Below are 23,198 nucleotides of genomic sequence, written 5' to 3'. Positions count from 1 at the left end.
AGAACTACTGTACAATCTAGCAATTGTACTACTAGGTATTTACCCAAAGGGTACAAAAGTATAGATTCAAAGGGGTACATGCATCCTGATGTTTATAGCAGCATTATCAACGATAGCCAAACAGGAGAGAGCCCGAATGTCCATCAACTGATGAATGGATAATGAAGATATATATATAATGAAATATTACTCAGCCAACAAAAAATGTAATCTTGCCATTTGCAGTGACATGGATGGAGCTAAAGTGTATTATGCTAAGTGAAGTAGCAGAGAAGGACAAATACCATATGATCTCACTCATATGTGAAATTTAAGAAAGAAAACAGATGAACATGTGGGAAGGGGGAAAAGAAAAAAGAGAGAGGGAAACAAACCATACGAGACTCTTAATGATAAGAGAACAAACTTAGGGTTGTTGGAGGGAGGTGGGTGGGAGATGTGCTAGATGGGTGATGGGTATTAAAGATGAATCACTGAATTCTACTCCAGAAACCAATATTGCACTATATGTTAACTAACTAAAATTTAAAATAAATAAATAAATAAAAATATTTCAAAGAACTTAGTTAAATAAGTGATCCATTAAAAAATTTTGATTCCTAAAAAAATATTTAAAAATATTGATTCTTATCACTGCTAATGTCAGGATTTTTAAGAGTAGTCTCCATGATGAAAATGAAAGTGATGGTAAATTGTTGCACATATTAATTGACTTCCAGTTAATTACACAATACCACATAGCCACATTTCAGCTGTGCTGCAGGGAGAAAGGCCTGAGTACATGATTATAGTCTTATTGAGAAAGATGCCAGTCTTTAGGGTAAGATCAGAATTTTTCCCCCAAAAAATATATTTTTGGGAAACTTAGGTCTAACAGTGAGATATTCACACAGTCTGGAATCTGGAAGCAAAGAGAGGCTATCAATTTGACCCTCTGCCTGAGCCCTTGTCTTTTCTCTTCTTTCAGTGTTTGGGATATCCATCTGCCAAGATATTCAGTATGACTTTACAAGGTCCTCATCTACCTAAACTTAATCTCTGAGAATAGCAAGATCTGTTCATCAACCTTTATTTCTTTTTAAAGATTTTGTTTATTTATTTGACACAGAGAGAGGGGGCACAAGTAGGGAGAGCTGCAGGCAGAGGGAGAGGGAGAAGCAGACTCCCCGCTGAGCAGGGAGCCCAACACAGTGTTCGATCTCAGGACCCTGGGATTATGACCTGAGCTGAAGGCAGCCACTTAACGTCTGAGCCACCCAGGCGCCCCTGTTCAGCAACCATTAACCACGTGGGAGCCCACTTTCATGTGTAGCTGAGGGAAGAGATTTTCTGTTGATATATACATGTATGTAGATGTACATATTAAAATAAAAAGCATAGGAGGAAATGAGGGAATTTTGCTTTTGCATTTAAATCAATTTTTCTTTCAAGGCCTGGAGCAATTGTCACACTTTCTTTTCTACCTAAAGGGTGTACACTGCCCTAATCACTAGCACAGCAACCTAAAAACACACCAGTTTTCTGTGAGAAGGGACTGAGCTCTTAACAAGAAGCTTCCCAGGGTGTTCTAGTGTGCTTTCCCTATAAGCTCAAGTCTAGGGGAAGTCAAATAAAACAAGGCCCTTATGATTCCTGGCTATTTTTCAAATACAATTCCATTTTCATTTGAGTGAGGATTTCAAGTGAATGTTAACCTCCTTCTTTCCTCTCTTTCTGCCTTCCTTTTATCTTTTTTTGATTTTGTGTATACATGTTTAAAAATTACAAAAGAGCTTCTAATTCAAATATTACAGAAGTGAAGTTTCACCATCCCCCCTGTTTTTGATTACCACAATAAGTTTGGTTAATATCCATCACCTCACATAGTTACATTTTTTTTTCTTGTGATGAGAACTTCTAAGATGTACTCTCTTAGCAACTTTCAAACATACAATACAGTGTTAACTATAGTCACCATGCTATACATGACATTACCCAAAGTTATTTATCTTTTAACTGGAAGTTTGTACCCTTTGACCCCCTTAACCCATTTTCCCAACCCTTACCCTTTACCTCTGGCAACCACCAATCTGTTCTCTGTTTAATCCCACTCTTCAGAGTTAACAATTGTTAACAGATTGGTATAAATTCAGAATTTTAATATGCATATATAAACATATACAATCAGATATATGAATTATTTTGGTTTATAAAAATTGGGCATTTTGTATACTTTTCTATGTTTTCTCATTTATCAATATATCATGAATACTTTCCTACATAAATACATATAGATTTCCATCATTGCATGATTCCATAGTATCCCATTGTCAGCCTATTTAACCATTCCCCCATTAACAGAAATTTCATTTATTCCAGTTTTTTTCTATATGAATTTATGCTACAACAAATATACTTGTACAATACAAGGTTTTTTTTTGTAACATAAATTATTAGAAATGGAAATCCTGGGTCAAATGTCTACATACTTAAATGTTGATATGTTTTGTCAAATTTCCTTTTAAAAAGGCTGCTTCAGTTTAAACTCTCACTACCAATGTATAAGAAGGTCTGTTTCCTAGAACCCTTACCAATACTGTGCATTTTAATCCTTTAATTTTTTGCCAGTTTGAAAAAAACTTTTTGCTAGTTCCATGTTGTTTTAATGTGTATTTCATTCATAGTTGGTGAGACAGAGCATCTTCCCGTATTTTTGATGGCCATTTATGTTCTTTCTTTTGCAGGACCTATTTCCACGAGAAATTACAGAGGGAAAACAAGACAGCTTTTGTGACAGAGCTCTGATAATGAGAAAGGTATATCACCTATACTTGGGCAGAAAAATAAAAAGATAGGTGTTTCTTTTTATTAGAAGTACAAATATATCAAATGTATCATGATTGTGTAAGATGATAACTTTAGGAAAAGTTGGGTGAAGGGTACATGAACCTACTGTATTATCTTCATGACACTTTTGTAAATCTAAAATTACTTCAAAATAAAAAAGTTTTAACAACAACAACAAAAAGAAGTACAAATATGCTTTTTTAAATAATAAAGGCTGAAAGTAGAATGCATCACTTTGCAAAAGATACACAGATAGGCTTCATAGTATATTTCAGAGACACTAAAGCATTCAAACAGAGGAAAACTGAGGAAATAAGGCTACTGAGGAACCTGGCAGTGTACTTCTAACCATCCATCCATTTGTTCATTATTTGAAAAACATTTGATAAATATTTTTGAGCACCTACAATATGCTAATCACTGGGCATCTGGTGGTGAAAAAGATCCTAGTCTCTGGAGTAAGATTGACTGGGTTTGAATTTTGACTCCATCTCTTACACTGTGATCTTGTGTGAGTTGTTTAATGTCCTTGTGCTGCAGTTTCCTCATCTGTAAAATGGGTATGATAATAGTATGTACCACATAGGGATGTTAAAAGGATTAAATGAGATTAATGAAAGTAAAGTTCTATGCACAGAGTAAGCACTTAACTACAGTTCTTGACAAATGAATTTCTGCTTCCTACCCAAAATCAACTCTGGAGATAGAAGCCAGAGGGAAGAATAGATTCCAGGGAAAAGAGCAACCACTCCAACAATACCACTGTAAAAAGCCCTGGAGATACTGAAAGCAGCCTTGAACTGTTGTGTGTAAAAGGTAGATGGTTGTAGCTTGGTTCAAGGCATGGCCAGAGGCATTGGTGATGGGATAGGGCAGAACAAAACTTCTAGTCTTTCTGGGGAAGAAAAGATGGCGGAGGAGTAGGGGACACTATTTCAACTGGTCCCTGGAATTGAGCTGGATATCTACCAGACCACTCTGAGCACCCACAAAAGCAGCCTGAGATGTAAGAAGATCTGGATCTCTACAAACAGAATATCGCAGGTGGTTGGTTTTGAGGTATGAAGTGGGGAGCCCTGATTCCATGGGCAGATATCGGAGGATAAACAGCAGCGGGAGGGAGCCTGGCCATGGGGATCCTACACCACCCGGGAGTGACAGCCTCGCATGCTGGGGACGGGGTGCAGACTTGCAGGCTGGTAGTGGCAGGGAAAGGACTTTAGGGCAGCCCCCAGGGCAGAAACCCGGAGCTGTGGGGTCACGTGTGTGAACTGGGAACGGCTGGCGGTTTTAGAAGCACAAAGGGCAGAGACGTGCTCCAACCTGGAGGCAGGACTGGGAGCGCTGTGGAGGGGCGCACAACCCAGGACGCTGCAGTTTACAGCAGCATGGACAGAAACAGAGATGGTGTGGACTGGAGAGCTCACTGAAGAACAGACTGTGATCTCTCTGCTCTGAGGCAGAGGGTTGGAAATGGTCTCTTCTGCTCTGACTCATGGAAGAGACGCAGAAAGCCACCAGGGATAGCTGCCAGAGAACAAAAGTTCCAAAAAACTGATTCCCACTGAGCCCATCCCCCGCCACGGGGGGGCAGGGCAACTCTGCCCAAACAGGGTTGCCTAAGTAACAGCACGGCAGTCCCCTCCCCCAGAAGACAGGCTGGAAAAACAAGATGTCAGCAACCCTAAGGTCCCTAGAAAACAGGTGCATCTTGCTTGGGCTCTGGTCAATAATTTGGACTCTATACATTCCCTCAAACACCCATCAACAGAATGACTAGGAGGAGGAACCCCCAAAATAGAAAAGACTCAGAGATTATAACTTATGCCACAGATTTACAAATGGATGCAGATATAACCAAGATGTTGGAGATGGAATTCAGGTTAGCAATTGTGAAGACAATGGCTAGAATGGAGAAATCAATTAATGGCAACATAGAGTCTCTAAGGGCAGAAATGAAAGATGAACTGGCAGAACTTAAAAATGCTATCAATGAGATCCAGTCTAATCTAGATAACCTAACAGCTAGGGTAAGTGAGGCAGAAGAACGAATAAGCGACCTGGAAGACAATAAAATAGATAAAAAGGGAAAAGAGTAGGCCAGGGAAAAACACTCAGAATCCATGAAAATAGAATCAGAGAAATAAGTGACACCATGAAGCGTTCCAATGTCAGAATAATAGCAATCCCGGAGGGAGTGGAGAGAGAGAGAGGACTAGAAGATGTATTTGAGCAAATTGTAGCTGAGAACTTCCCTAATCTGGGGAATGAAACAAACATTCATATCCTAGAGACAGAGAGGACCCCTCCCAAGATCAAGGAAAACAGGCCAACGCCCCAGCATGTAATAGTAAAACTCATAAATCTTAGAACCAAGGAAACCATCTTAAGGGCAGTTAGGGGGAAGAGAGGGAGGAATATCAGAATGACATCAGACCTATCCACAGAGACCTGGCAAGCCAGAAAGGGCTGGCAAGACATATTCAGGGTGCTAAATGAGAAGAACATGCAGCCAAGAATACTTTATCTGGCAAGGCTGCCATTTAGAATGGATGAAGAGATGCAGAGCTTCCAAGATTGGCAGAAACTGAAAGAGTATGTGACCGCTTAGCTGGCCCTGCAAGAAATATTAAGGGGGTTCTATAAAAGGAGAATGACCCCAAGAGTGATATACAACAGAAATTTACAGGGACAATCTATGAAAACAAGGTCTTCACAGGCAACATGATGATAATTAATTCATATCTTTCAATAATCACTCTCATTGTGAATGGCGTAAATGCTCCCATAAAATGGCACAGGGTTGCAGATTGGATAAAAAGACAGGACCCATCCATATGCTGTCTACAAGAGACTCATTTTGAACCTAAAGATCCATCCAGACTAAAAGTGAAGGGATGGAGATCCATCTTCCATATCTCAAAAGAAAGCTGGGGTAGCAATTCTTACATCAGACAAATTAGATTTTAAACCGAAGACTGTAGTTAGAGACACAAAAGGACACTATATCAGTCTTAAAGGGTCTATCCAACAAGAAGATCTAACAATTGTAAATATCTACACCCCCAACATGGGAGCAGCCATCTACATAAGCCAACTGTTAACCAAAATAAAGAGTCATATTGATAACAATACGTTAATTGTAGGAGACCTCAATACTCCACTCTCAGCAATAGACAGATCATCTAAGCAGAAAATCAACAAAGAAACGAGAGCTTTGAATGACACACTGGACCACATGGACCTCATCGATGTATACAGAACATTCCACCCTAAAACAACAGAATTCTCATTCTTCTCAAGCACACATGGAACTTTCTCCAGAATAGACCACATACTGGGTCACAAGTCAGGTCTCACCCGATACCAAAAGATTGAGATTATTCCCTGCATATTCTCAGACCAAAATGCTTTAAAACTGGAACTCAGTAACAAGAAAAAATTTAGAAGAAATTCAAACACTTGGAAGCTAAAGACCACTCTGCCCAAGAATGTTTGGGTCAACCAGGAAATCAAAGAAGAACTTAAACAATTCATGGAAACCAGTGAGAACAAAAACACATCGGTCCAAAACCTATGGGATACTGCAAAGGAAGTCCTAAGGGGGAAATACATAGCCATCCAAGACTCACTCAAAAAAAATAGAAAAATCCCGAATTCACCATCTAACTCTACACCTTAAAGAACAAGAGAAAAAGCAACAAATGATGCCTAAGCCATGCATTAGAAGAGAAATGATTAAGATTAGAGCAGAGATCAATGAATTAGAAACCAGAAACACAGTAGATCAGATCAACGAAACTAGAAGCTGGTTCTCTGAAAGAATTAATAAGATTGATAAACCACTGGCCAGACTTATCCAAAAGAAAAGAGAAAGGACTCAAATTAATAAAATTATGAATGAAAGGGGAGAGATCACAACCAACACCAAGGAAATAGAAACAATTATTAGAAATTATTATCAACAACTATATGCCAATAAGCTGAGCAACCTGGATGAAATGGAGGCCTTCCTGGAAACCTATAAACTCCAAAGTCTGAAACAGGAAGAAATTGACAGCGTGAATAGGCCAATAACCAGTAACGAGATTGGAGCAGTGATCAAAAACCTCCCCAAAAACAAGAGTCCGGGGCTTGATGGATTCCCTGGGGAATTCTACCAAACATTCAAAGAAGAAATAATACCTATTCTCCTGAAGCTGTTTCAAAAAATAAAAAAAGAAGGAAACTTCCATACTCATTCTACGAGGTCAGCATTACCTTAATCCCCAAACCAGGCAAAGACCCCATCAAAAAGGAGAATTTCAGGGCGCCTGGGTGGCTCAGTCGTTAAGCGTCTGCCTTCGGCTCAGGTCATGATCCCAGGGTCCTGGGATCGAGTCCCACTTTGGGCTCCCTGCTTGGCAGGAAGCCTGCTTCTTGCTCTCCCACTCCCCCTGCTTGTGTTCCTGTTCTCGCTATCTCTCTCTCTGTCAAATAAATAAATTAAAAAAAAAAAGGAGAATTTCAGACTGATATCCCTGGTGAATATGGATTCCAAAATCCTCAACAAAATCCTAGCTAATAGGATCCAACAATACATTAAAAGGATCATCCACCATGACCTAGTGGGATTTATCCCTGGGATGCAAGTGTGGTTCAACATTCTCAAATCAATCAATGTGATAGAACACATTAATAAGAGGAGAGAGAAGAACCATATGGTCCTCTCAATTGATGCAGAAAAAGCATTTGACAAAATACAACATCCTTTCCTGATTAAAACTCTTCAGAGTATAGGGATAGAGGGAACATTCCTCAAGTTCATAAAATGCATCTATGAAAAACCCACAGTGAATATCATCCTCAATGGGGAAAAACTGAGAGCCTTTCCCTTAAGATCAGGAACACGTCAAGGGTGCCCACTCTTGCCACTATTGTTCAACATAGTACTAGAAGTCCTAGCAACAGCAATCAGACAACAAAAAGAAATAAAATGTATTCAAATTGGCAAAGAAGAAGTCAAACTGTCTCTTTTCACAGACGACATGATACTTTATGTGGAAAACCCAAAAGACTCCACCCCTAAATTACTAGAACTCATCCAGCAATTCAGTAATGTGGCAGGATACAAAATCAATGCAGAGAAATCAGTTGCTTTCTTATACACTAACAGTGCAACTGTAGAAAGAAAAATTAGAGAAATGATTCCATTTACAATAGCACCAAAAACCATAAGATACCTCAGAATAAACCTAACCAAAGAGGTAAAGGATCTATACTCTAGGAACTACAGAATGCTCATGAAAGAAATTAAGGAAGAGACAAAAAGATGGAAAAATATTCCATGCTCATGGATCGGAAGAATAAACATTGTTAAAATGTCTATGCTACCCAGAGCAATCTATACCTTCAGTGCCATCCTGATCAAAATTCCAATGATATTTTTCAAAGTGCTGGAACAAACAATCCTAAAATTTGTATGGAATCAGAAAAGACCCCGAATCGCCAAGGAAATGTTGAGAAAGAAAAACAAAGCTGGGGGCATCACGTAACCCGATTTCAAGCTATATTACAAAGCTGTGATCACCAAGACAGCATGGTACTGGCACAAAAACAGACATATAGAACAATGGAACAGAATAGAGAGCCCAGATATGGACCCTCAACTCTATGGTCAAATAATCTTTGACAAAGCAGGGAAAAACATGCAATGGAAAAAAGACAGTCTCTTCAATAAATGGTGCTGGGAAAATTGGACAGCCACATGCAGAAGAATGAAACTGGACCATTCCCTAACACCATACACAAAGATAAACTCAAAATCGATGTAAGACCTCAATGTGAGACAGGAATCCATTAAAATCCTAGAGGAGAACATAGGCAGTAACCTCTTTGACGTCGGCCACAGCAACTTCTTTCAAGATAAATCTCCAAAAGCTAGTGAGACAAAAGCAAAAATGAACTTTTGGGACTTCATCCAGATAAAAAGCTTCTGCACAGCAAAGGAAACAATCAACCAAACAAAGAGGCAACCCACAGAATGGGAGAAGATATTTGCAAATGACACTACAGATAAAGGGCTGGTATCCAAGATCTATAAAGAACTTCTCATACTCAACACCCAAAAAGCAAGTAATCAAGTCAAAAAATGGGCAGAAGACATGAACAGACACTTCTCCAAAGAAGACATACAAATGGCTAACAACACATGAAAAAATATTCATCATCATTAGCCATCAGGGAAATTCAAATCAAAACCACATTGAGATACCACCTTACACCAGTTAGAATGGCAAAAATGGACAGGGAAAGAAACAACAAATGTTGGAGAGGTTGTGGAGAAAGGGGAACCCTCTTACACTGTTGGTGGGAATGCAAGTTGGTACAGCCACTTTGGAAAACGGTGTGGGGGTGCCTCAAAAAGTTAAAAATAGAGCTACCCTATGGCCCAGCAATTGTACTCCTGGGTATTTATTTCAAAGACACAGATGTAGTGAAAAGAAGGGCCATATGCACCCCAATGTTCATAGCAGCAATGTCTGCAATAGCCAAACTGTGGAAAGAGCCAAGATGCCCTTCAAAAGATGAATGGATAGGGGCGCCTGGGTGGCTCAGTTGGTTAAGCGACTGCCTTCGGCTCAGGTCATGATCCTGGAGTCCCTGGATCGAGTCCCGCATCGGGCTCCCTGCTTGGCGGGTAGTCTGCTTCTCCCTCTGACCCTCCCCCCGTTCATGCTCTCTCTATCTCATTCTCTCTCTCAAATAAATAAAATCTTTAAAAAAAAAAAGATGAATGGATAAAGAAGACGTGGTCCATGTATACAATGGAATATGACCCAGCCATCAGAAAGGATGAATACCCAACTTTTACATCAACATGGATGGGACTGGAGGAGATTATGCTAAGTGAAATAAGTCAAGCAGAGAAAGTCAATTATCATATAGTTTCACTTATTTGTGGAACATAAGGAATAGCCTGGAGGACATTAGGAGAAGGAAGGGAAAAATGAAGGGGGTGGGAATCGGAGGGAGAGATGAACCATGAGAGACTATGGACTCTGAGAAACAAACTGAGGATTTTAGAGGGTAGGGGGGAGGGGGGATTGGTTAGCCCATTGATGGGTATTAAGGAGGGCACGTACTACATGGAGCAGTGGGTGTTATACGAAAACAATGGATCGTGGATCACCACATCAAAAACTAATGATGTACTGTATGGTGACTAACATAACATAATAAAATTAAAAAAAAAAAAAAAGAACAAAACTTCTAGAGCCCTATTTCTTCCGCTCCCTCGTGTAACCTTAGTACAGTTACTGCTTACCTCATTCATTGCAGAAATCAGGGACAATAGCCCAAACTGCCTGTGTCAGCAGATTATGAGTAGATGGGCAATGCAAAAGTCTTACTGGTGTAAGTTGATGAGCATCAGGATGGACTAACCGGTTGTCCTCTGACATTCATTCCTCCACTTACCCCACTCCAAATTCTTAGATCTGATGGTTTGCAACTCAAGGTGACTGACCAGACGAGTTGCCTCATAAGGTGCCAAGATATAGGAATAACAATAGTTCTGTGGTATCTGGGACTCTTCACTAGGACTAGACTAGGGCCTGGCCTTTGGCCCTTTTTTGATATACAGTTATTAGATGTAGTAGCTGATACCCCCAGGAAACAGGAGTAAGTATATCTAGATTTCTGAGAAGGATGAATGACTACTATAGAAAAGGACAACAAATTGAAAATATATGCCATTCAATGCAGAATTACTGGAACGGATGGGCTAATAATTTAAAATATACAAGGTAAATATATTTAAATATTTAAGGTAATAAATTAGTAATATGAAATATAATAAGAATTTTAAAGGATCAGATGAAAAATATTAGCCATAAAATATATATTGATCTACATATTTACCATTTCTGACACTCTTCATTTCTTTGTGCAGACCTCAGTTTCCGTTTCATAACATTTTACTTCAGCCTAAAAATATTCTCTTATCATTTCTTTTCAAATATATTTTTATTTTAGAATAGATTCAGATTTATGAAAAGTTGCAAAGATAGTATGGAGAGTTTACATATACCCTGCATTCTGTTTCCCCTACTGTTAACATCTTACATTAGTATGGTACAATTGTCACAACTAATGAACTAATATTGATATGTTGTTGTTAACTAAAGTCCATACCTTTTTTATTTCCTTCGTTTTTAATCTAATGTCTTTTTTCATTCCCAGAAACACATTTAAGATACCATATTACATTTACCTATCCTGTCTCTTAAGGTCCCTCTTGGCTGTGATGGTTTCTCAGACTTTGTTTTTGATGACTTTGACAGTTTTGAGGAATACTGGTCAGGTATTTTGTGGATTGTCCCCCATTTGGGTTTGTATGATGTTTTTCTCATGATAGACTAGGTTATGTATCTTTGGGAGGAAGTTACAAAGTGTCCTTCTTGTCACATCATATCATGGGTACATGCTATCAGCATGATTTATCACTGATGATATTAACCTTTATCATCTGTCTGAGGTAGTGTTTGTCAGGTTTCTCCACTATAAAGCTACTCTTTCTCCTCTTTTTCCTTACTGTTCTCTTTGGAAGGGAGTTATTTTGTGCAGCCCACATTTGAGGATTGGGGAATTATGCTTCACCTCCTTGATGGGAGACTATCTACATAAATTATTTGGAATTCTTTTATATGGGAGGTTTATTATGAGTATATTATCCTCCATTTATTTATTTACTAAATCTTTTATTTATACCAATATGGACTTATGGATATTTATTTTATACTTTAGGTTATAATCTAATACTACTTTTCTTTTTCACATCACTCCAACTTTGGCCCCTGGGAACTCTGTCAATTGATTGCTGTGTCTCTTTGACATGAACCCATCATTTTTTTTTAACACTTCCTTACTTTCTGGTATTACAAGATGCTCCAGGCTCATTCTGTCTAATTCCATTTTCAGTCTTAGAGTCTGCCATTTCTCTAAGGAGCCCTGGTTCCTTTTATTGCAGAATGATATTAGAAACTAAGATCTGGGTACTGGATGTAGTGCTTCTTTTTGTGCAAGTTTGCTGATGACAAATTCTCTCAGCTTTTGTTTGCCCGATAAAGTATTTATTTGGTCTTTATTTTTGGAGTTTCCACACCTTGGATATAGAATTCTTTTCCAGCTTATATTCTTTCTAACAAGAAGTACTCATTCTTATCTTTATTCCTGTATATATAAGGTATTTTTCTTCCTCTGGCTGCATTTAGGAACTTTTTTTCTGTATCAATTTCAGCATCTTGATTATGATGTGCCTATACATAATTTTCTTTGTGCTTATACTGCTTGGGTTTGTGGAATTTTTTGGATCTGTGAATTCAGTTATTATCAAATAGGAAAACTTTCAGCCATTCTTTCTTCAAATATTTTCTCTGAACCTCCATTCTGGGACTCCAATTACTTATAGGTTAGACTACTTGATATTGACCCACATGTCACTAAGGCTCTGTTCATCTTTTTTCAACTTTTCATCCCCTTCTTGTGCTTCAATTTGGATAGTTTCCACTGCTGCATCTAAAAATGTACTCATTTTCTACAGCGTCTAATTTGCTATCAATCCTACTCAATGAAATTTCCATTTCAGATATTATATTTTCACCTCTAATACTTTCCTTTGGTTCTTTCCTATAGTTTTCATTTCTTTCCTCATTATGGCAATATTTTCCTTTAACCTATGACCTTTCCTTTAACCTTTAACCTTAATATTTTAATAGGTATTCTAAATTTTTTGTCTGCTAATTCCATCCTCTCTGTCATTTCTGTGTCTTTTTATGTGTCTGATATTTCTCCTGGTTATGGGTCGTATTTTCCTGCTTCTTCACATGTATAGTAGTTGTTTATTGGATGCTGGATATTGTGAATGTTTTGTTGTTGAGTGCCTGGATTTTATTGTTCTATCTTAAAGAATGTTGAGTCTTGTTTTGGGAGGCAGTTAAATCACTTCCAGATCAGCTTTAAACTTTCAAGGCTTGTTTATAAGTTTTGTTATGGCAGGCCTAGGATAGCCTTTACTGTAGGGCTAGGTTAGCTATACTACTAACGTGTGATCATCCTGGGGTCTCTACTTAAGTGCCTGGGTACTCTACAACATTTCTCTGCTCTGGCTGGCTGGAAAGCAAACATTTCCTAGTCATGTATGAGCTCTGGGAATTGTTCACCTTCCAGCTCTCCAGCAGTTGTTCTTTGCCCATCCTCACTGGAATTTCATGCTATGCATGCACAACTCAGTATGTATCAAAGACTAAAGGGAATTCCTATGCCAATTTCTGTAGTTCTTTGTATAGCTCTCTCCTCTCTAGTACTCTGCTCCACTAATTATAGCTGCCTCAGTCTCCCTGAATTCTGATCTCTGACTTCAAATCAGCAAGATCACTGTGTTCTGCTTGGACTTTCCATCCATATGCTGTTGTCCAGAAATTGCTTCTAGGCAGCAAGCTGAGACAATCATAGAGACTACCTCATTTGTTTCTCTTTCAAAAATCACAGTCTTGCACTGCCTGTTGTCTATTGTCTGAAAACAGTTGTCTCCTATATTTTGCTTAGTTTTCTAGTCATTTATGGTAGGAGGGCAAGTCCAGTGACAGTTACTCCATCATGAATGTGAGTGGAAATTCTATTCATAAAAGTATAATAATTGAAATAAAAAATATGACTGATGGAATCAATCCCAGGATAAATTTAGCTAAAGAAAAAATTGGTGAGTTAAAGATAAACTTGAAGAACTTTCCCAGAAGGTAGTAGGAAAAGATAAAGAGATAGAAAATATAAAAGAAAATCTATAGGGTATGGAAGATGAAAGTAAAATTCCAACATCAAATAAAAGGAGTCCAAGAAATAGACAAAATCAAAAGTAGGAAGAAGTAGCTACTTTAAGAAATAATGGAGATAAATTTTCCGGAATTGAAAAATAATGAAAGACTTAATGTAGTAAAGAGTCATAGAGTGTCAAATAGGAGAGAAAAGGAAAACCTATACTAGATACTCTATAGTGAACATTAAGAGCATCAAAGAGAAAATTCTGAGTGTCCTGAAAGAACAAAAAGTGTACCTACAAAGGATCAAGAATCAGGTAGATCTCAGACTTTTCAATAGCAGCATTAGTTGTAAGAAGAAAATGAAGTATCATTGGGGAGATTAATAGGTGAGCTTCACAGAGAAAAAGCCTGGGAGGGAAGGGAAACCAGAGGAAGAAGTGAATTAATTGGTAACTGATTAAAAGCCTCCACAGCTGTAGTTTAATGGTACAAAAGTTTTGTGCATATCTTCCAGGACAGAAAATTAGGCATGATTTTCCCCCACTGGATGATCTTTCTCCTCTGGCATTAAAAGAATAATTTCATCTTGCATTTGTATTACATTTTATACATTTAGAATTATAGTAATACTTACTACCACATTTGGACATTTTTGGAACAGAAAGCTCAAGTGTTACTGTGTTCAAGTAGCATTTTTTGTCTTATTGTATAGACCAGAATGCTGAAACCCATTAAAGTCATGCCATGGATTGCTCACAGAGCCAAACCTAAACCCCTACAACTCTAACTCCCACATTTCTGCTGTTTCTTCAGCATAGTGAAAGAACATGAAAGCTCAGGTGATCTGGGTGGATTGTCAACTGATTTGTCAAATGGACCTTGCCTAGAAAGGCCTTTTGGCAAGGAGTAGGCATTCTCAAATGAAAGGTAATTGTGCCATTCATGAGAAGGCTGTATTTGGCTTATGTACCATGATTGTCCTCAGCTCTGAGATATGATCCAATAATGAAAAAACATCTCTTTTCCCACTTGGAGTTCTTGTTAGTCATTTATGTTGATAAGGTTTTATTGGGGTAATCATTGCAAATGTGGAACACATGAAGAGTGGTTCCAATTGCATTTTTAGAGCATAAATGTGTGATAATGAATTTCTTGGCAACTCATACAAATCTCCTTGTCTTGAAAGCTACCAGCAGGAGAGACATTACTGCCTGTCTGTCAGAGAAATGACAGAGAGGAAGAAACCCTTCTTCTAATTTTTCCTTCTTAAATATAAAGTGTCTCTTTCCCATGGAGCTCATAAAGACCTTTCATGTTGTCAGCTATACATAAGCATTCTTTTTACCAACCTACCCTAAGGTTCTAAAAGTACCAGTGAAGGAACAAAAAGACCATAAAAATTCTCAGAAGCTGACTGAACACTACAATCTCAACACCTCCTAATTAGGAGGGGAATGGAATCATGAATGCAGCAGTGTGTCAGCCCTATAGCTAGTCTCCTCTTTGGTAGGGTGATGAGCTTCAGAGAGCCTGCTCCATCAATGTAGAATGTGGTCTCCTGCTTTGTAACTAAAGATGTACTCTGTGAGAATCTGGAAACCCCTGTCTCCACTAGACACACACACACACACACACACATACACATAACACACACACATACATATACACATACACACACTCCCTCCCTAGCAGAACCTTCATGCTATAAAAGCACAGCCCTTGCATAGACCATTGAAAATTAAAACAGAAATAAGGACGGATGGGGTCTGAACTGTATGTTAGGAAATTTCAGAGTCCTATGTATCAAAATTGTAAACAAAACAAATACAAAACCTGATCTAATATTGAAGTCTAAAATGGGAGTTCCAGAGTGCCCTTCCAAAGATTAGGAGCCACTCAACTTGCTCCTAGAAGAAGGGCCCCCAGAAGAACCTTACTCAGAAAAATGTCCCCACATAACTCCACCCAATCTCATTCAGAGAATAAATGCTCCAGAGTATCCCAGAAGATGCCAAGGAAGATGGTGGCAATTGACTGTGAGATGGTGGGCACAGGACCCAAGGGGCATGTCCGTTCCTTGGCTTGATGTAGCATTGTCAACTATCACAGAGATGTGCTTTATGATGAGTACATTCTCCCCTCCTCCCATTGTAGACTACTGGACCAGATGGAGTGGCACCTGGAAAGCAGTACATGATGAATGCTGCACTGTTCAAGATCGCTCAGAGCCAGATCTTAAAGATACTCGCAGGGAAGACAGTGAAGACAGTGGGGGCATGCCACCCACAACTTCAAAGCCCTTCAGTACTTCCACCCCAAGTCCCTCACCCACGATGCCTCCCATATCCCTCTCCTCCCCAGCCGGAAGGCCCACTGCTTGAAGAATGCCACCATGTCTCTGAAGCGTCTCACCAAGAAGCTTCTGAATCGGGACATGCAGACTGGGAAAAGTGGACATTCGTCTGTGGAAGACGCTCAGGCCACCATGGAACTGTACAAGTTGGTTGAAGTGGAACGAGAACAGCACCTGGCCCACAATCCCCCCAAAAGACTAGCAGCAGTGGGGACACTGAGGCAGAGGGAGCATGGCAGCCAGGAGAAACAGGGCTGTGGACCAGTGGACAGCTCTACCAGCTTCACCTCTCTGCAAGCTTGAAGTGTGAGGGAGAAAGAGGCTCCACCCTGGACATAACATCCATTGAAATTTCACCTCAGGTGTTGTTTTCTGTGTCTCGTTAAGTATCCCGTGGAAGGAGAAAGCCTCTACATCAGACTCAGCCCTATGCTGTTTACCTTTTAAACGGTGCTAAACACAGATCCCAGGGTGTTTGCTCCAGTCAGGTCTTTTGACTTTCAAGGGGCAGAGCATACTGGGAAATGTAGTTTCTCAAACTGCCTTATCACTAGGGTGGCCCCAAGTCTCATTTTATGCCTTTTGTTCTCAAGTAATTAGCAACATCCTTTCACTTTCAAAAGTACCCTGGTTGGTTGATCACACTGTATCACAGACTCTGATTTTGGCTCAGAGTCTCCACCTAGTCTGTTTTAGGATACCGCCTCTTCTTCTCCACCTTGACTTACAGAAGAACCATCCCTGGTAAGGTTCAGTTCTCCTTCAGGTTACAAGGCAGTAGAGGTAAGAGAGCATGACTTGGAAATCAACTTTTCTGATTTAGGAAAACAGCCTCTTTCTTAAAGTAATAGAGGATTTATTTAATTTACATCCTACTTGGTAGGTTAAAAAAGAATTTAAAGTGTTTTCATGGTTTTTGGTCTTTTACTTTGCTAAACCAAACCTCTACAAATTCAAATTATTCCCTTGATAAATTTTTATAATGGAAAGTAAAATAAAATAAAATAAAGCTCCAAATGTAAAAGCTAATTAAAGTGGGCCAAAGAAAATGAGCCATATGCACAGGTAAGTCTGAAAATCTTTTAGGAATAGCTAATTTATATGTTAATATGCTTTGCAATTTTAAGATTTGAATTTTATTCTGCTTTACACTTGAAGCAGTGTTTTTTATTTCAATCAGGACCCTTTGGGTATATAATTTATTACTGGATTTAGAAGAAAATGTAAAACTCTTGCGGAGTCTGGCTAGCACCAGCTGAATTTTGTTATCTTTCTTTTTAGACCCCAAAGTTGCTTACCTTGAGTTACAGGCTAGATTGCCTTTGGTAAAACAGTGTAGCTGGCAAAGTTAGTTTTTGGACCCCCTCCCCCAGCTTCCTTACTGTCTCCAACTTTCTCTTTGTGTTATCTGCCCTCCTCCTTCCCTCCCTTCTCCCCCCGCCCCACCTTCCCTTCACCTGTTCTCTTTCTTCCTTCTTATTAATATCTGCTCTGAGGAGTCACTCTAATATAATTATTTATGACTTAGTATGGATTTAAATCAACTTTCTTCCCTCTCATACAGAGCATCCCTCTAAGCTTATCTCCAATTATGAAATTAAAGACTTTGTCTCTTATTAAAGAGATTTCAGGCTTCATCCAGCTTGTGGGGAAGGTAGATTTTTGGCCACCAGACCTTAGGCATTTCAGAAATTGATGGATGATTGTACCACTCCAAATACTTAACAGAGGCTAGTACACCTAGTAGCAGTTCAAGGAGAATTTGCTAATTGGATAAGTGGTTATCTACCCCTCCTACCAATAAGGCTTCAGCTGTTAGGCCTTTTCTTTGGTTTTGCAATGTGTCCAGATTGATATTGTGGGGCTTGGGCACATTGTGGGTCCTGATATTACACTGGAGTTTGATAATGAAGAAGGTTACAATATTTGAGAAGATTGAATCTTGAAGGATAATTCAATGAGCAGTCACAGGACAGAATCAGAAAGTTAAACAGACATATATGAATCTTCCAGAATTGAAAACTGTCGAAATTGCTGGAAGATTAGATCATATTAGTCATTTGCTGTAAACCTGCTCCGGCTGTACCTTCAAAGAACAGTTTATTTGCTGTCAGTCAACTGTGGCCTGATTAGAGGGAGCAGGATCTGAGGAGGTCAGAGTCTGGGCTCTGGAATCATTTTTGATGAGTTTTTCTTTTGCCTAAAACGCAGCAGGAAAAGCATATGCAAGGTGGAGAAGAGATTTACATGTTTTTTCCTTATTGCTTGCACGAAGCTTATATTTCCATTTAAAATCTTTTCAAGGAAAGCTCCTGGAAAAATTGACCCCTGAAGCAAGCATTATTTAGAGTTAGGGAAGTGGCTTTCTGGCAAGGTGTAGGTTTGAATGTGATTAGCAGACAAACCCTGTGCTGGGACTCTTGGCTTCTGCTGGCTGGCGTTCATCCATACACCACCCAGCCTTCTCTGTTTCTGCTACTGCTAGAAATGTCCCTGCTACCGTTCAGACATTCTCCAGTACATTCCCAAACCTTCCTTAATTATCATCTCAGAGTGGCCCACCTTCTATGCATACAAATCAATCATTGTACTTTTCCCTAAGAAATTCTGTGAAGAGGAATTGGTGATTGAGTTGGATGAGAATATTTCTGCTCTAATCACCAAACCTATCTTATTGATGTAAGGACAATTTCTACCAGCTTTGGGGGAAGAAATTAGAAGAAAAAAGGGGTACTTTGCTCTCCCCTTGACAGAGGTAATTGCCTTAACTGCTATGCAACTTTTCATTCTCGACCTCTTACACTCCCATTCCTAAGAAACCCCTGAGTTGCTCTCTTTTTTGGCCTCATACTGTTTTTCAATAGGTTAAGGTTACAACTGTTAATAAGCTAGGGCTTTTGCTGCAGGGCTGTCAAACTGCCCTTTTCAAGTCTGTAAAATTTGCTTAGCAATTAAAAGAGATATGAAATCTCATATATTCATGTAAGTAGCTCTTCCTTTCATGTTTTTGCCTAGCTATAACTGGAGACATTTTTAAACTACAAGCTTTTCATTAAGTAGAAAATATAATAATTGAGGGGAAGGGCAAGATGCTCCTAGTGACCTGTCTAAAGAATCCTTTTAACTAATGACAGCTTCTCTCAAATGAGAGCGAGAATTGAACTGATTCTGAACAATATGAGGGCAGGACAATAAAATCAGGAAAAAATTAAGAGTAACATCACTGCCCTAATAAGTAGTTTTCTGCTGTGAAAGCTTGCAAGCACTTATTTAAGGCTTATTCGGAAATATAAAAGCCATTGCATTCTAGGCTCAGTAAGGCAAAATGATAATGGTGAACAATCTTAAAGATCTTTCAGTAAGAAGAAGGCTTACTGGAATGTCTAAGAATTTGCAGCATCATTTGAAATAAGATTTCATTTAATATAGTTCAAAATCTCATTCCAGTGAGCTTCAAATAAGTATCCATGTGACTAATACAACTTTCTTTAACCAGGACCCTTAATTAACCAAACCTTTTTCTAAATCGTATTTTTGCAGAAAGAGGTGTACAGAAGATAATCATGTTCTAGTTTTTTTAAAAATAGCATTTCTAGTACACTGTGGGTTCACTATGGGTTAAATACAATCTCTTAAGTCTTTTACAGCTATATCACTAGTCTGGGCTGATGTCATTGATGGTTGGAAAGATGACTCCAAGACCCAGCAATATCTTCAATCTTCAAATATTAAATTTTGTTCACTAATGTAACTTACTCTACTCTACTCACTAAGGCAGGAAATTGGACTCATAGGATTTCCAGCCATAAATTTTGAAAAATAATAGGGTTTCAGGTTAACCCCCAGGTACCCAGACAAAAAACAGCCACAGTATTTTATTCTCAGACCCAGTGAAAAAAGGACTGGGCATGATGATGTGTTATTGTATTGAAAGTAGCCAAAAATGATTGCCCATGGTTTGGAAATGTTTTTGTTTTATAATAAATTTGTGGTACTAGAAACTGATCTAGAGTGTTTGTTGTTACTCACTATATGCAGCCACCCAGACCAGTGGGTGACCTTAACATGGTAAATGCTTTAAAATATTTTTTTGTCTAAATAGAAGAATGAGCTGTATCCTATGTATTTTTAAGATATTAAACCTATTTTTGTTGCCAGTTGCTCCTGATAATCTGTTTCCTCTTTGTCTTGTACTCCTACTCATTGAATCAATTGAACTTGTTGCTTCAGGGGAAGACAAATATGATCTGGAACAAATGTATCATTGCTCATCTCTGAGTTTCAGACTGCAATTTTTTAGTGCATTGTGAGATAATAGTTTCAAAAGCCAGGCTTTGATGAGGGTAAAGATTCCCTTTACATACCAAGAGAAAAAATGTGGTGGTATGAAAATAGTAGTTCACCATCAGCCATTGTGTAGAGAGGATGGGAGATACTAACATAAGGGAAGTTTCTGCCACTCAGGAAACCAAAACCATTTTGGTGCTTGGAGGAGGTTGAAGATATATTTGGGGAGGGATGTACTTACTCTTAAGATGCTGATCCCACACTCTGGGCCACAGAAGGGGCTGGGATTGCTTTTCCTGTTCATAAATCTTGGAGGGGACCACGTGGTGCCCTGTATCAACACAAAGTATCCATAGTTGAGTAGAAATGGCACAATGGCATGATAAAGCAAAGAGGTCTGGAGATAGTGTACCTGAAGGGCTGTAAAACAGATCTTAAGTTCTCATGTGCCCTGGTAGGGGATAGAAGAGTAAAGAAAATATAGGCGGCTCAGAAGAGACCTGGGGTTAGAAGAAGTGGATGCTGAGTGCAAGAATCTTACCATCAGGTAATGGCAAGGTTCATGGTCATTAGCAGTAGCTCCCAACATGATTCCTCAAAAGCCAAGTGGCCCTGAGACACTATGCTGTGGTCATTTATGCAAGATACACAAAGATCAGGTATGGTTAGAGGCAAACTTAGCAGAAGTCAGAAAGGAATCAGAGACCAACATGCAATACAGAGGTTCTTTCTCCAGTGCAATGGGATTATATAAGCTTTCCTCTGCACCCCAATGCCATCTTGAGGAAGAAGAGAAGATATTTTGAGAAAATAGAGGCAGCCCTAATAGGAAGTTTGAACTTTAAATTGATTGAATATTAACCTGACAGATACTGGGAGAATTAGGGCTCCAAAACAAAGTGAAGTCAGATATAGAACATTAGGTTGATTTTTTTTGTAACTGAGTCATTGTGTAAATTTGTACTTCTTTTAACAAATGCATTCTCTAATTCTTTATTGACTAAGGCAAGACTCATCTGTCTTTTCAACTCAGCACTAAGTCTTACTTTTTATTTACTTTCTAAGTCTTCCTTCATATTTATTTTTTCCAGCTCTATTGAGGTATACCTGGCAAATAAAATATATATACATTTAAGGTATACTGTGTAATGATTTGATATATGTATACATTGTGAAATGATTACCACAAGCTACCTAACACATCCATCACCTCACATGATTACTTTTGTGTGTGAAAACGCTTAAGATCTATTTCTTAGCAAATTTCATGTATACAATACAATATTATTAACCATGCTGTGTATATACAGTCACCATGCTATATATTAGATCTCCAGAACTTATTAATCTTATAACTGAAATTTTTACCCTTTGACCAAGATCCTTTACCCTGCTCCCCCTAGTCCTTGGCAACCACCATTCTTCTGTGTACTTCTTTGAGTTCAAAAGTCTTCCTTTTTATATAGTTACTCTGAGGAAAGTATGAAGGGAAATGAAATGACAAGAGAGAAGTTCTTTATTAAAATGCAGATTCCTCTGGAAGTAGTTACACCTTAAAATTGTATCAATTAATACTAAATTATTACTTAACAAAGTAATTGTCCATTTTTGTCCATTAACACCTCAGTAGAGGTTTGGGGGGATAATAAAGACTAGGCATTTTAGAGAAGGTGGTTAAGAAAGAATTAAGAAGTGGGGCACCTGGGTGGCTCAGTCGATTAAGCATCTGCCTTTGCTCAGGTCCTGATCCCAGGGTCCTGGAATTGAGCCTCATCTCAGGCTCTCTGCTCAGTGGGGAGTTTGTTTTTCCCTCTGCCCCTCCCCCTACTCATGCTCTCTCCTGCACTTTCTCTCTCAAATAAATAAATAAAATCTTAAAAAAAAGAAGGAATTAAGAAGTAGGTGTAGTCTTCTTTATATATCTGAGGTTGCTTGGATAGTATTTATCACTTGGTTCTTAATACACAGGAGAGGACTTGTTATCAAGGCAATACTATGAGGTAGTTAAGAGCACAGGCTTTGGAGTGAGACAAGCCTGGGTTCAAATACTAGCTGTGTCATCTTGAACAAGTAACCTAACCTATTTTAGCTGCATTTTTTCTCATCTGTAAAATGGGGGAAATACTGTGTATGGCAAAATTTTGTTGTAAGGAATAAGTGCAAACTGAAAACTTCCAAAATAATATCTGAAATGCAATAGTTGCTCCATAAGTGTTTGTTCCCTATCCCTTGTCAAACTGTTTTGGGTATCTTCCCTTTGCCTCTTTATTCTTTTCTATCCTACTCTGTGTTCTGGAAGACTGACCTGTATAGATTCCATCTCTGGATTTCCTTGTTCTCTAGCTTCCTGGTGGGTTAGATCAATGGAGAGCACTAGTAGGAGATCAGAGGGAGGAAAATGAAGTTCGAATATTTATTCCTTTAGCTTCCATCCTGCAGGATGCCATGGGCTGATTAGGTTCCTCAAGGAAGAGTCACAGCTCCAGTCAGGAAGCCCTCTCTATGGAAATCTTTCTCTTTCCTTCAGTTGCTTTTTCAGGCCTGAGGTGATAACCCCCTTCTAGTCCCTCCCAATACTTTGTTATCTCTTTCTGTGGTTTACCACACCTTTGTAAATAGTCCCTTTATTAAACTCTCCTCAAATTATTTAGTTTGAGCATGCCTGCCTGTTCCTTGCTGAGACCCTGATTGGTACATTCTCTTACCATTTCTAAATATCTATGACAAATAGAAGGAAGACACATGCAGTCTGTCTATAAAGGCCTGAATTAGCTGCCCCAGTCCTTCCTTTGAGATGCTGAGCTCCAATGAGGGGACAGTTTGGTCTAGTGAAAAAACACACAGCAAAGGGTCAGAAGACTTAGAACTTTGCTTTGGTTCTGCCCTTAACTCTCTGAGCTTGGGCAAGTGATATGGCTCCTCTGTAGATCTCA

The 23,198-nt window shown here is 38.8% G+C and overlaps 1 pseudogene; it reads left to right on the top strand.

The window, feature by feature from the left end:
* The first annotated feature begins 5,374 nt into the window (after positions 1-5,374).
* Positions 5,375-16,281, top strand: LOC123843278 (interferon-stimulated 20 kDa exonuclease-like 2; annotated as a pseudogene).
* Positions 16,282-23,198: the final 6,917 nt, after the last annotated feature.

This window comes from Mirounga angustirostris, unplaced genomic scaffold, assembly GCF_029215605.1.
Source record: "Mirounga angustirostris isolate CCGP_5_RB_7025 unplaced genomic scaffold, mMirAng1.0.hap1 SCAF_11, whole genome shotgun sequence".
Classification (NCBI taxonomy): domain Eukaryota; kingdom Metazoa; phylum Chordata; class Mammalia; order Carnivora; family Phocidae; genus Mirounga; species Mirounga angustirostris.
The sequence above is the reverse complement of the archived record's forward strand: the minus strand, read 5'-3'. Positions and strand labels throughout refer to the sequence as shown.